This window comes from Macrobrachium nipponense, chromosome 5, assembly GCF_015104395.2.
Source record: "Macrobrachium nipponense isolate FS-2020 chromosome 5, ASM1510439v2, whole genome shotgun sequence".
Lineage (NCBI taxonomy): Eukaryota > Metazoa > Arthropoda > Malacostraca > Decapoda > Palaemonidae > Macrobrachium > Macrobrachium nipponense.
The window spans coordinates 114,317,918-114,332,083 of record NC_061107.1 but is presented as its reverse complement, the minus strand read 5'-3'; the positions used below and the strand labels follow the sequence as shown (position 1 = coordinate 114,332,083).

At 38.0% G+C, this 14,166-nt stretch overlaps 1 protein-coding gene across 2 annotated transcripts in view; it reads left to right on the top strand.

The window, feature by feature from the left end:
* Window positions 1–4: 4 nt before the first annotated feature.
* Window positions 5–14,166, top strand: part of LOC135215606 (uncharacterized) — a 55,346-nt gene continuing 41,184 nt past the window's right edge. The window contains exon 1 of one of the 2 annotated variants that reach the window (XM_064250500.1): window positions 5–114. The gene's annotated coding sequence lies outside the window, so the exon portion shown is untranslated. Of the gene's footprint in view, window positions 115–8,929; window positions 9,067–14,166 lie in introns of those variants that run through there. The other variant, XM_064250499.1, reaches the window with a different exon arrangement.

The window sequence follows — 14,166 nt, the reverse complement described above, 5'->3', positions numbered from 1 at the left end:
AGGAGATCGAGTGTAATCCAGTGTCACGTAGCCTTTCCACCTGGATAGGGACATATTATGTTACTCATTAATTATACTTAATGGACAAACATCTGCATGGAACAAGCCTCAAGGGTTAGTATTTTGCATAGCAAGTTTCAACAAATTATTATGCTCATAAAAAAGGAGAGAAGACACAAAGAACACCATTCGACAGTGTCACGGTAATAAGGAATGACAGACTGGTGCTGGTATCAACTGATTTTAGAAAAATTGCGGTAGTTCAGAAAACAATTCGTTTGCAGTACTTAAAAACATACGACTAGCCAAAATGTGGAAGGATAGGACAGGTGTATTACTTTAGTGTTATTCTATAACTCTAAAACAAAAACAGACTTGAACTGAGGATACATTTAATTACAAAATGTATTCTTCACTTTATTCTAAATAGTTAGATTATGTGTAAAGGATTGTGTTCATATATTTTCCCAAGTGTTCGTTTATTTCCTGAAGTACACCACCTAGGTAACGACAACAAAAGCTTCAGAGTTTTAACAATATCGTAAAATATAATTAAGATACGGCAATATACCGGATGAACCCTGGGGAAATAGAGCTCAATCATAACTAAGAAGATAGTTAAGGATTAGTCCTATTTCTTATAACGACAAGAAAAAAAATTAGACGCCAGAAGAAGGAATATACATACGAAAACCGGAGTCGGGAAAAAAAGATACTCCCCTTATTTATGTAATCAAAACGTGTTTCCAATTGTTTCCAACTAGTGTGTTTGTTTACACACGTATAAAATACTCAATCATACGTATTGTCTCGTAATGTTCTCATATAAGAAATAGCTTTCGTTTGCAATGACATGTTTCTTTATGCTGAAATTTGGAAGAAATTTTTATATAAAAAAAGTCACATTATAAAGTAGACAGTAACCCCAAATGAAAAGACATGTCAATATAATTTAGGACCTGAATTACATAATCTTTGTGTTGATTAAAGAAGGGTGGCAATGGGAAACCATCGGGGTACTAAGCGTCAGCGCATGTTGTTCGTAACATGACTCAAACCTTCATTCGGGGGCTCGGGACGGGAGAAGGGCTCTCTCTCTGATGCATCTGCAACGCAACAGACAGGCGACTCTGCTGCGGGTTTGCTTTTTGTCGCCGGCACAGACGCCTGTGAGGCTTGCGGAGACAGGGGACGTGGAAGTGCGCACTGCGCAGTCTGGCAAGGATATCTGATCATTCTTCATGTTTGTTGCTTCGCCTATCTATTCATTCACGAGCGGACCTTCCTTAACTGAGCCTATAACAGCGATGAATGTATAGTCAAGTACATTCCTCCATTTAATGTCTAAAAACTAGGACCGTTATGCTTAATTCTTATTCTATGACCTGAGCATTGCTTTGCTACTGAATTTTAAGTCTTACATAACCTACTCTCTCTCTCCTGTTTCTCTCATCTGACTTTCTCCCTCAAAGCAATGATTGCAGTCCAGGCAAAGTGTGCACTAAAGGCCATCATTTTTAGCCTTCTTCATCGTTCTATTACTAACTTATTTTTTTATGGCGATGTTATGCCTGAAAGAAATACACATCTCATCTTTGTTCTCTCCTGCTTCTATTCAACCTTTCCATTATAACATTTAATACTACTTCCCGTCAATAAACAATATGGCGGTAAACGTTAGTGCTTGTGCTGAAAATCAAATTAACTGCATTTACATTAAAATAATGACTGTCTACTTCATCTATTACATATATATATTATAAATAAATTCTGATATATTCGTGTTTTAATTATCTAAATACTGTAGAATATAGATTTCCAATGCTAGAGGCAACAAGTCAATACAATTTTTTGCTTTAATATAATGATTTGAGGAAAATATCTTTATTTTTCGTTATTAGTCATCTTCCGGCACCTCGAAAAGAAAATGCATAATTGATGTTATGAGTTTAATTTGCATAGGAAAATGTTTTTTTCTACTTTTATTAGAAAAATATTACATATTTTCATAAGTAAGATGTTACAAAATATTACAAAAATATATACCTACAATATTTATAAATTACCATGGATAATTTTTAACTAGGCTTTAAATGATGTTTTTAACACTTTGTAATAATTGTACTATTACTTACAAAATTAATACTGGCTACTCAAAAACAGTAATTAATGTGCTCTTTTGTGAATTTGAAAATGTTAGCTTTGAATTTTGTCGTCGGTAATAATGCGTGTTGAGAATTAGTCGAGACTATCTTGTTCATAAAAAGAAAAAAAAAATAATTTTTCGGACCCAAGCACTCGAATTAATATTACCGGGGACAGACTGTTTAAATTTTAAAGTTAAGAACTGCGTACACAATTTTGAAAGAATTGGGGAGAGAGATGGTAAATATCGCCTTTATAAAGATATAGGACGAAATATCACATCACCGCAAAGATGTACTAGTTAAAAGGAAATTAGCTGTCGAACTTAGGGGAGATTAAGAGACGTGTAATTAATCCCGTGAAGAGCAATTCAGTTGAAAATAGACCGATTACTTTTATTCTCTCGATAGCACCTACTAAATGGACTCGATTAGAATTTTACAAGTTGTTTGTTCTTTGTAAGGTATTTCCTAATCATTCAGTTCACAGGGCTTCTTTATTTATATGGTCTTTTATTTCAGTTTACTGTTTCCCTTGCAAAAATAACGATAGAAGCTGGCCAGTCACAAACGAAAGCTTACGCTTTTATTCCAGGTTACACATATAAATTGAACAGTGATGGAGGTACTATCCGGAATATAACGGTCTTCTGTTTTCCTTGGCTTTCCTTATGGTCTCTTATCCAAGTACTAGTAACCAACTTTATTAGGTTTAATTATGAATAAGTACACATATTCACACACCTCTATGCATAACCGTGAATGGATGATCAAAAGCATCTGGTAACGCTATTCTGTGTCTTTCGACACAGAATAGAGCATAAATAGAATAAAAAAGCGCCCAGAATTTTGACAATTAAGATCACCGAGGAAAACCATTGTGATTTTCAATTATTTGAGATGTCAGTTTATACCTTAATGTCAATAATAACGAAATCTCGAGTCTTTAGTAATTTATGCACAGTTGTGTCAGCACCTAAATTCCACTCGCACGAGAATATTATCGCAAAATAAGCGCCAATCATCTGTGCAGCTGGCGCCACATGATGTTGAGGCAGGGCCCTAGCCTTGGTCACAAATGTTGCACTGACACTGTAAAATTATATAGCAGAGAGAAAAATTTACCTACTAGCGCCAAACCTTTATGGGAAACATAAACATTTTTAAGGATTTGTAAGGAAGAACCGTTTATCTTCACTGTGTCCTCAATTTGCATTGGTTCCCTTTCTTTCTCTGACCTTCAGCTGCAGCCCCTATCGGAAAGAGTCAACAAACTATGAACCCTTTGTTCTGTTCTGGCTATTGTTGGACATGAATGTTATCTTCCTTCTCGTGGGAGGATGTCTGGTGACTGTCCTTTTTTTTTCAAGGATGAATATCTACAATTGATGATTAGCGATGATGGCGCTGCAGTGTACGGAGTGTACCTGCTGACCTTGACATTAACATTAAACACTAGAGTAGACGTGCATTCGGAGTTCATGAGATGAGTTACGCGTATGGTGGTAACATGTAGAGCTCCGTAAGTTATCTGTAACGTTTTTACCGCCTAGTAAAATCAAGCGACGTTTCTGCCATAGCAGAAGAGAAGTATCATGTGTGTCTTACCAACCAAGTAGAGAGTGACAAGCTCTTCCAAGATAAGTTCAAGAGAGAATCGGTGTCGAGAAAGTGAGGCAGCACATGTAGAAGTATTAGAAACACTCACTTAATAGGGGCCAGGCCTATCTCTTAGTTTTATTGGACAGCGTCGTGAGTCTTTAGTATTAGCCTATTCTAATTAAGGAAAAAGTCTCGTGGAAGAAGTTTGAAATGCCATTAACTCACAAAACAAGCTTATCCTGGAATAGAACGCCCACATGTAGCAACGAAATAAAACAGTGAAAGGAAAATTGATGAATGACAAATGAAAACCAAAAAAACAATAAATACTTGCATATCTGTACACGAACAGCACTCTGCTTCATCAAAAAAAAGGGGGTATGATAGTTTAAAGTAGTATATATCAATATTGTTTGGTTACCGATGTCGTACCATACCCTCTCTTCATGGTTCTCTATCATAGGTGACGCTTTTTTACGATTATATATATTGTACAAAACTCAATGTTATTTATGACATTTTCCACAGGATTTAAAAATATAGAAAATCTTATGAAAAACTAGATATGTATTACTTGTAAGCCTACGCTTATCTACAAAAATGATATTAGTGCGACAAGCTTCAATTCTTTCGTTCTACCATTATTGGAAAGCTTTTCAACCTGTCTGAATGTCAGACGCCTCCCGGGACTCTTTTCATTTATATTATACAGCATAGGTCGCCCTAATTATATCCTTTTTTTTCTGCTCAACAATGGTAATAATGATTTAAATCAGAGAGGTTCGTGTCTGGACAGCTTAGACAAGCTATCTCTCAACAGAGAAAATTTCTCTGGACCTTGCTTCTACCGAGATACCTTAATTGCCTGTCTCCCAAAAACTAGTGTTGAGCTTGCTTCACAAAAGTCACGCTGACACTGCCCCGTAAGAGAAGTTTTTCATTCTCTTTCTGTTTTATCTCACTTCACAAAAATGCATTGTCTTCAGCTGAAGTTCAGCATAAAGTATTGTTCCATACGAATGTTGGCTCATTTCAGATGACAGCCGCACTAAAAGAGAGAGAGAGAGAGAGAAATCCCCAGAATGAATAGGCCTTTCCTGCTTCAAATCATGAAAGCCTTCCATAATTATATATATATATATATATATATATATATATATATATATATATATATATATATATATATATAATATATATATGGAAGGCTTTCAAGCTTTTAAACGGGTTCCTCGTCTTTGTTGCATGTATTGCATGGAGTATATATATAATATATATATATATATATATATATATATATATATATATATATATATATATATAAATATATATACTCCAATGAATTAATTCCACTTGTAACTTGATGCTGCTAGATATACCGGCTTTATGCCAGTATGGACTTTGCTCATTCAGGCAGATCGTAATGATACCTAAAGAGATGAGCTGTTCGTTTAAGCATACATATTTTGCAATATTATTATCATTTTCTCTTCTTTTTATTTTAGCGTCAAAGATTGTCTCATTAATCTCGAATTGGACACATAGTATCGCTGCCGTCTAGCCATCACGGATAGTGTCATAATGAAAAAGATGAGTAATTGTCAATGAGAATTTTCATTAACCACCTTACTTCAAAAGTTACACCGGTGTAAATGGGAGTCTCGGTTTATTCTACTACTACTACTATTCATCGGATAAATAGATTCCCTACAAAGAAAAAAACACACACAAATTGGAGAACAAATATACGTAGTTTAGAAATCTACATGCAATATCGGAGAGTCATGCTCTTTCGATGTGGAGACATTAACGCCTAAGTAGGCCTACCGGGTTTTAGTGTCTACACACACTGAAGAGGGAGCCGCTCTTAAAGCGCGTCTTCTCCAATCAATTTTTTTTTTTTCCAAGTTCGACGCCGTTCTGTTAAGACTGATTCTTTGCGTACTCTGTAAACAACACCAAATTAATATAATGTAAAGTCTTTCAGAGTAAACAACTACAGGCTCATTGGAAGCGCAGTTTCTGTAACTCATGACCCCCTCTGACCTCCATTCATCATCAAGTTATGCTCCATAGGTTTTATTGAGAGAGGATGGTTTTAACCAATCAGCTGTCATGAACATGCCAGAACAAGGCTAATCTAAATTACTATACTTATAGTTGTGGTGAGGACGTGTTCCCAAAAACAGCATAACTCCCTGGTTCTGCTTTTCAAAAATAGGCTGAACGCTTTCGTACCTCGTGACTTAAGAATGTCATTACGTCATCATCTTGATATCGCATAAAGATAGATGTGAATTTTGCCTGATAAGCTACCTGCCCTCCTCCGCATTCTCTTATCGCTTATTTCCTTAAAGACCATCCGTAAACACGACGCCCGACCGTCCGACGACTTATTGAGTGGGTCCAAGGTCCGCAGAATATACCTCGAGATGGAGAGTCGTTTCTAACCAGGATTCATATTTTGTAATGTTCTTGGGTTCGTCGATGGGTTAATAGCCTCCAAATTTAGAGCAGAATTCCTGACCAAATAAGTTATGGAAGGACGTGCGCGGATGCTCAAACTACAACTATGAGTTACTCATGCCGACACAGGATGTGTTTGAGGGATACGGATTTCCGTCCTTACTATACAGCCACAGCGCTGTGTTCACGCCATTTTCAAAACTCAACTTCTCCATACTTTCTATCTCTATTTCTATTTCTTCCTTTTTCGCATTTGTTTTTCTTGCTGGTATGATAATTCTGCACCTTGGAGAAGAAATGACAGACAACTTCGTTGATCAAGAATGATTAAATATTTTGACTTGAATGTAAATGGTGACCCGCCCCCAAATTCCAACCAGGCAAACATTCTCATTCTTCTATTAATTCTTCTGCTTCCCCTCCCTTTCCCGCTAATCTTCATTTCATCTTCCTTACCCGGTTGATTCCTTGCCTTTTTATAATGATCCTTTTGTTTAGCAACAGTTATTTTTGCATTTTTATCGCCTTTTTTTGTTATCTCATAGTCTTCGTGCCGGATTTTTATCGCCTTTTTTTGTTATCTCATAGTCTTCGTGCCGGATAACTTTTTTTCCTTCTTTTTTATTTGCTCTTTATAATCTTATTTTCTCTGTACCGTTATCTGTACCAAAACATCAGCTCTTTCTATATTTTTATCTTTTTTTGTGAATTTTCAGATTTGGAAAAAAATCTATAAAATACAAAAAGTAATAAATATAGAAAGTATATTAAACGTCACACCTATGAAACATTACATTTTGTGTATAGTTCAAAGACTAAAAGATGAAGAATAAAATAAACAAGACCTTGGAGTTACACATGGATACGTGACCATTTTGGTAAATAATGATTTCTGAAGCACTGTGACGTAAGCAAAGGCAAAGCAAATTACTATTATTATTATTTTCATATTATTATATTCGACAATATCGTGTATTAGTTGCATTCTTCACCTGCTACTAATGCGACGATGGCACTACTTTAGGCATTTCTTTTTTTTATTCTGTCCTTTCTTTATAAGATCTCCTGTCAATAATGATCACAATTTTCTTGTTTCTCTGGTGTTGATGCAATTTAATAAGTAGGCAAGGTGGGTAGTTCCCAAAATGTTTTGAAGCCGACTTATTTTCAAGATTGTAGAAAAAGGGCAACATTTACATTTACGATTGTGAAGTATGTAATGTGCCAATGAAGTTGGTGGTTATTTTCCACACCACACACACACACACACACACACACACACACACACACACACACACACAAACAATTATCTTGACCTTGGTTTCAAGGTAACAAGAATAACTTTAAAGGCCAAATTTTAATAACAAAATTAAGAAGGTCTCGAACCGAAGAAAAAGGATTACGTGGGTGTGTTCCCTGTAATCTTATATGTATGTTGACCTAAGAACTGAATTACATCTAGTTGTTAGTCCACCGGCGTGGGTCGCAGATTGGCTGGTGAAAGAAGCTAGACGAGAGAGAGAGAGAGAGAGAGAGAGAGAGAGAGAGAGAGAGAGAGAGAGAGAGAGAGAGAGTTCATTGCACCCATTAAAATGCATGTCATCAAAACCTCACACTCCATCGGGATGAAACGAACTTGAAAGTCATATTATTATTTTTCAACTATTTATTTCTCTTCAATTTCGTCACTATGGCATTTCAGTTACATTATATAAAGCTAACTATCCAAGAAAGTAGTTGCAAAGGTAATGTTTCTCTCCTTTACTGTACACCTATTTCACAGATTTTACGATGAATAATGTGGTCGAAGAACGGAGACGGAAGAGAAGTTGTTTCGATCTGAGTATCAATAGAAACTTGACAAACTTAGATAAGCAAAGGATGTTTTCATCAACAACATACCACAAGATTTTATGACGTTTGCTTAACGAATGAATTATATACTACATCTAAAGAGCTGGAACTCAAAATTAATCTAAAGACAGCAGAAGTAAAGAGGAGAGAATATACACTAATGGACGAATAGACAAAGGTTAAAGAGCCGAATCTTCATAATAACTAAGAATAATGATATTCAGTAAATGTTGCTTCCTGCTAAAAATCATTGAAAGACTCAGACTGATACTTCATACGAAAGTATGATACGTGTCTAGTGCGATGAGTAGGTATTGCTATACTGATATGAATCATGTTATATCACTGAAACTCTGTCTAAATTATTATGTCTGCTTGACAATAAAGCTTGAAGGATATTACGAGTCACACGAAAAAATAAAATAAAGGGGGTTACAGATGAAAGGATATTTGTGAAAAAATAAAGCATTACAGACGAAAGAAAATTTGTGAAAAAATAAAGCAAAGTGATATAGAATTTTACAGGGGCCAGTGGAATAGAATATAAAATTTAGACATGTTATCAAAAATTAAATACAACAGAGTGCATAAGCAACATCACCCTTCTTATTTGGAGCCTACGAAGAGCTTACTGAAAAAAAATTCTTTTTATTAGATTCATCTGCATAAGTAGCATGTAATTTCAACCTAGAATTTTGGAGGGTATATAGGGCTAGTATTTACACAGCTACTGAAATGAGTCTTTAGCAAAAACTTAATGGTTTTATGAGAGATGCAACTCTTATTAAGCATAAACCTACAAGGTGGTGGACAAAAAAAATCATTTGAGTGCTCCTTGTGTAAAAATGATGCAGAAGAAACGCTCCCGACAGCATTTTCCAAGAATGATGATCACAATAAACACAACCCTAGTCATAAGCAAAACAAAACTTTCAGTCCGGAATCCGGATTCATGAGTGTCATCTGGTCCTACTCTATTGCTGACGTGCGTCTTGTGAAATGTGTACGTATACATTTTAGTCTTATATATGTATATGTGTATATAATATACCCGTGTGTGTGTGTTCAGGCTAGAATGTTAAATCTAATTTGATATTTTAGTGCCTAGACTAGGGTATACTACCTAATACAGTAGTAGGTACCTATCCTACCCCTTCACAGCAATTCTGAATGACCCAGTCTGACGTAGATTAGTATCCACTGCATTATCTGAAAGAGATTAGGTAATTTTTTAATTGATTTTTTACTGCTTTGCATGAAGTTATCTAGGTAGGTCTAGAGTAGTAGCCTAGTACCTACTAAGCCTATGCAGAGACGGGGGTAGGCGTTGATAATTTCTCCAACCAGCAAAAACTTCCAATAGTCTGGGCTGCCGCGGATAGGTACCCTAGATCTACCTTAGATAGAATAAAGGTTACTCAACAAACTCTAGCGAAAGCACCCCAAATGTACCTAACTGACCTGGTTAATCATCATAGGAAGGTAAACAACCGCGGACGATCCATTGTCATCGCGCTGGCCAGGCCTTATTCACTCGGTATATACCTAATTGGAGAAACAAGAATACAATTACAACTTTAAGCATACCATTCAAAAGATTGAAGTTTCGTCAACACAATGTGATATAGGTAGTATACCCATTTTGGTCTTAATTCACTCCACATTGCACTTGAACCATGTTGCTGTTCCTAGTTCCTAAGTACTCACGCTGCAAACAGTTACGAGCAGCAGACGATAACACTGATTATGAGGTGCAAAGCTTTATTCCCTTAATTGTTTACTTTACTCATTATTTAGTTTAACTTTACTTCAAAATGTTTATTTAATTCATGTCTATTATCCCTTTTTTGCAACCAAATTAACCCCGAAAAATTACAAATATTTCAGATGTAGGGTAAAAAACCACATGGTACAGGGGTGAACCATGTACGATCAATGTGTACAACCCCAAAAAAAGTACATTATAACGCGTCCTGACATTGGAGATGGGCATCAGACGCGACTTGTTGTTGGTGAGAAACGGAGCTAAAGACCTCTACTCCGGTATCAGGACGCGTTATAATGTATTTCCTTGGGGTTGTACACATTGATCGTACATGGTCCACCCCTGTACCATGCGGTTTTTTACCCTATACTTACGAGCAGACGACGCGAGGAAAAATGACTCATCGTTGCCCATCAAGCTGAGCGTCACACATACGCTGATGCAATTACAAACTGTTTCCATGAATTCTAGTCATAGTAATGCAGTAATGATAAAATTGCTGTAATATGTATATATATTACTACAAATAGATACGCTAATTTCACTTATTTCCCTGGTTTTGTGTAAGTCTTATACCCAGTTTGAAGGGTAAACATATAGTACCAATTGACAACACTGATAAACAATTGAAGGGCGCAAAACATTGCAAAGAATGCCGTAGTCCCCTTGAAAAAGTACGAATAAGTGCTGGTTAGAGGTCAAGGTTTCGATTGTTGTGATGAGAGTGCCCCAGCGTCTTTGGGTACAAGTGGTGTGTGCAGATTTAGCACAGGAAATGGGAAGTTTGTTGACACAAGCGTCTCTGCAAACATCGAGATGGCGTAAATCTTCGAAATATTTGGAGTTGTAAGTAAAAACTTCGGAAGCGGTTTGGGGTTGTGGGCACTGCGTTGGCCACCCTTTTCATTACCCTTTGTTTAAATCTTAAAATATGGCCTTAATTTCTAACTTTGGAGAAAATACTTACTAGTACTTCGAAAGGAGAGTAGAGGTCTTGAGCTCCTGTTATCACCACCAACTATTCATGACTGATGACCATCTCCGGTGTCAGGACGTGTTAAAAGTACTTTTTCGGAGGATGGCCTAGCCGCGGTAGTGGGTGAGTTGGCCAGTCCATGCGGTTGTTTACCCTAGAACTACAGGGTAGTACCTACTACTAGTAACGCTGCACCAATTAGCCTAGTATTACCTGGACATTGATCTTTCCTACTTTTAGTGTTGCTAATGGAGAGGGTGGTGGTGTTTATTGTCTGTCAATTACTGTATTTCACTCTTTTGAATGGTATGCTTAAATATTCAATTGTATTGTTGTTTCACCAATTAAATATCGAGTGAAAAAGTGGTCTTTCTTCGGATAATTGGTCTTGCAGTGGTATTTTACCCTGTTATTAACCTCATTCATACCCAACATGGTTGGGGACCCTCTGGAAATGAGGGGTTTTGGGTGGGGGGAAATCATTGGGGAGAAAGACTGGATTGCCATGTTGTTACCTAGCCGGTAGATCTATATAACTATTCCACGGCGAGCTAGACCGGCAGTTGACATTTTTATACTATACAGTTTTACCTCCTGAACAAGAGTTTAAAGTAATATTGTTTCGGTCGGCTGTAATTAACGCGTAATTTACCTTTGAACTCTATCCTACGGTAAGATGGACCCGATGGAAATGTGAGGTTTTTGGGTGGGGTAATCACTCAGAAGAATTATGCCGTTCAACTCTATCCTACGGTAAGGGGGGCTGATGGGAATGCGGGATTTTGGGTGGAGTAAAACACTTGAGGGAAGGTTTTGCAGTGCTATTTTGTTATTTCCTCTTATTTATGACATTTGAAACTAGAAATACAAGCAAAAATAAGCGATAACAAAAAACCGATAATGGAGCCGTTTCACAAGCAAAGTCCACCAACTACTACTACTATGATGACGGATGCTACCGCGCATGCGACATGTTATAGGGCTCCTAAGTGAGAGAAATAATGGGGGTTTCTGGGGGGATACATGTATTTAACCAATCACGTTGCAATTACTATTAACCTTACATTGTGGTAGGACTGAGTGAAGAATTTGGGGGATTCATACATTGAGTTACATATATTCTTTTTTTCTCATTTGTTTTATAATCATGATATATTATTTCAAGTTTTTATTTCTGTTCCGTTTATCGTAGTATTTGTTTAATATGTGTTTTGATGTGATCTCACTTCATAATTTTGCCCTATATATCTTGCAATATTACATTATAATTGAGGGCAGACCCCTGAAAATGACTACGGGGTGTGACTAGAAGGTGGTTTTAGGACGTTTCATACCTTTCTGGCAGTGACGTAAAATTGGAGGCTGCTTGGGGATATTTCATACATGATTTATACATGATTTGTACACAAGTCACTCCCCCTCTCTTTCCATTATTCACGTCTGGCTATTTTTGTTCCATCATTTAGAATGCATTTCTCACGCATACCAATTTCTTTGTTAAAATTTGACCTTATTATTAGAACATTTTGTACATGCAACTTCCCCGGCAGATATATACTTAGCTATAGTCCCGACAGAATTCAAAACTCACGGCACACGCGACAGGTAGGTCAGGTGACCAGCCCACTCCCGCCGCTGGGTGGCGGGAATAGGAACCATTCCCGTTTTCTAACCAGAATTTTTCTGTCGCCGGTAGCAACAACACCGTTGTTGGTACCTCCTGCTTTGGAATTCTTTTCTCGTTGGCCGAGGATTATCTGTTTGACCTTTGGTGATGTACATTGATCTTGGTTTTGGCATACGCTTATCGTGGACCGTTTTTTTGATTTTGGTTTGGATACTCTTTAAAATGTCTGACGTGGTACCTGTATTTAGAGTGTTTACGAAAGAAGAATGTAAGGTGAGGCTACCGAAAGCATCGGTGGATCCTCACACGGTCTGTAAAAAATGTAGGGGGAATGATTGTTCTGCGACTAACACCTGTCTGGAATGTGAGGGTTTAACGGAAGTGGAATGGAAGACCTTGGCTTCTTATGTAAGGAAACTTGAGAAAGATAGATTGTTCCGATACGTAATACAAACCCTCGGTCCTTTAACAATAGGAAGTAGCTAGCGGCAGCTGGAACGGTCGTAAGCTTCGAACAAGGGAGAACGGTAGTTAAACTGCTGTCCGAATCGTCGCGCGCCGCGCGACTGGGAGGTAAAAACAAACCACTTTTATTGTAGTGTCTTAACCGAACAATTATAGAGCCGTGATTTCCACGAGCGGCAGGATACTAAATTCAAATTTAGCGCGTCGGCGTCGCCAACACTGGTGGTGATGACGTCATCTCCCTCCACTCGCGGGAGAACCAGGTACAACTGCCCAGGTGAATCCAATTCTTTTCTGCCGGCGTCGGTGAACATCGGTGGTCGGTGCGGTTGGATAACTTTGCTTCGCTTTTTTCTTGTGGATTTGATCTTCGGAATTGTGAAGTACTCTTTTTTGGCGTTGTTGTTATTTTGCTTTTATTTAGCGTTGCCATGTCGGATTCTAGTCCGTCGGGAGTTAGGTTTTGCATCTCAGGATGTAAAACTAGATTATCCAAGCTAGAGTATGATTCTCACACTAATGTGTTAATGTAGGGGACAGGTTTGTTCAGCAGATCGAACATGTAACGAGTGTAGTGATTGGACTGATTCTCATGGAAGTTTTTTAGTTCATACTCGGAGAAATTAGCTAAAGACAGAATTAGAAAAGCAGCGCTTAGGGAAAGTAGACTTAGCTCTGCTTCGTCTTGCGATGCATCTGTTCCTTCTGTTTCTCCTCAATTGTTATGTCTCCTTTAACTACACCTCCTATTCCTCCTACTAATCCCCATTCTCCGGCTTCAGTGTGTAGTTTCTTCCGACACCATTGCCAGTCTGGAATCGAGGTTAGATCAGAAATTTTCGGTACTAGCGAATACGGTTTTTGCAACTTGGTAATTCAGTTAAGACGTTTTTGGAGAAAGCGGCCTCAGGTAAGAGTGTAGTTGAGGGTGCGTCTGTCTGTCCTGACTACGTCTCCTAGACAAAGGTCACTGTCCAGCTCCCCCGCACCGGGGAGAAGACATACCGGAAGTCCAAGGGAGTCGATCGGGATTTGCCCCACAGACAGGCGCCTCTCTTGTTGAGCCTGTTGCGCCTCAACAGGGGGGCTGGTTAAGCGTTGGAAAGGTGTTGCGGTCAGACGCCTTTCAAATGATTCAAGCGATTCGTCTCCGGTCGCACGGCGCTCTTGGCGAGATTCGCCCGTTTCGCGTCCCTTAAAGAGGCGTTCAGGGCGCCGATTCTTCGCCTCCTCCAGTCAAGCGGTATAAGGAGCCTGAGAGTAGGGTTGC